The sequence below is a fragment of the Saccostrea echinata genome, unplaced genomic scaffold, assembly GCF_033153115.1.
Source record: "Saccostrea echinata isolate AGI-Se365-2 ecotype Australia unplaced genomic scaffold, CSIRO_AGI_Sech_v1 ptg000265l, whole genome shotgun sequence".
NCBI lineage: Eukaryota > Metazoa > Mollusca > Bivalvia > Ostreida > Ostreidae > Saccostrea > Saccostrea echinata.
In genome coordinates this window covers 18,760-19,806 of record NW_026890014.1, presented here as the reverse complement: position 1 = coordinate 19,806, position 1,047 = coordinate 18,760, and the positions used below count along the sequence as shown (strand labels likewise).

The 1,047-nt window shown below is 47.5% G+C and overlaps 1 long non-coding RNA gene across 1 annotated transcript; it reads right to left on the bottom strand.

The window, feature by feature from the left end:
* Positions 1 to 211: 211 nt before the first annotated feature.
* On the bottom strand, positions 212 to 680 carry LOC133177852 (uncharacterized). The gene is made up of 3 exons (XR_009719850.1): positions 629 to 680; positions 419 to 517; positions 212 to 273 (listed from the first exon to the last, which is right to left on the bottom strand). It is a non-coding gene; the product is annotated as an uncharacterized LOC133177852 (long non-coding RNA).
* Positions 681 to 1,047: the final 367 nt, after the last annotated feature.

The following is a 1,047-nucleotide window of genomic DNA, read 5'->3' as shown; positions in this document are numbered from 1 at the left end:
GAAGAGAAGAAGAGACAGAAGGAAATAAATTCAAAAAGCTTCTCTATTAGGCTTCCTGGTTGCGGAATTGGATCCTGGACTTCTGCTGGGCTCTGCTGTTTGCTGTGCATCCTGTCAATTGGAAGTCAAGAGGTCAAAGGCTGATACGATCAACATCAATTGGCAAGGAAAAGATCATGAAAAGCTGCAACAAGTAGAGTGTGAATCTTACCTCCTCTTCTCTACTTGACTGCAGTTGGGATCCGTCCGGGTCAGCAGACACCTCCTCTTCGGCTAATAAAGCAAAACCAAGACATCAAAACAACTTCGTCGAGTTACAAGAATTCACCCAGTGCAAACAGCAGAGTTAAGACATCCTTAACACAAACACACAGTAATGAAAGTGCACACAGTGCAAGATGAGTACATTGCGTCTTACCTGCACGTCAGGGATTGACCCCACTCCATCACACAACTGCTGCCTGCAGGTGACGGTCTGCTCTTCTTCCACGGAACCAGACCAGTCCAACCCCCGTACCTGTTAACAAAGATGTCTACAGGTCAAAGCCCGAGTAACACACCCGCAACAAGGAACGAGTAACAAAAGTCCACAGAGTGCAAGGAGTATACAGACTGCAAGTCTCATTACCTCCAATGCTTGGGTTGGCCGCAGTGTATCCCTGAACCCTTTGCACCTCTTCCGGCAGGCCGCAGTCCGCACTCTGGATCCAGAACAGCCAAACCAGGACCTGTTAACAGCAAATGTGCAGTAGTCAAACAAGTGTGCTTAGACCAATGAAAACAGTAGAAATGAAGAAACTCCACAGAGTGGGAGGCGTGCAAAATGCATCTTACCATCCTTGGGTTGGCAGTCTCCTCTTCACACCCCTGGGGATAGAGGGCTGCATCACACTGCATCTCTACAGTAGAAAGACAAGACATCAAGAGAGGTCACAATCTGCTTCAAGTGAGATGAGAGAAAAAAAATCAACACGGTTAATACAGGTTTAAGACATGAATCTTACCCTCTCTTCAATGGGCGGTGGCAGTCGATCCCTGCTCTCCAGA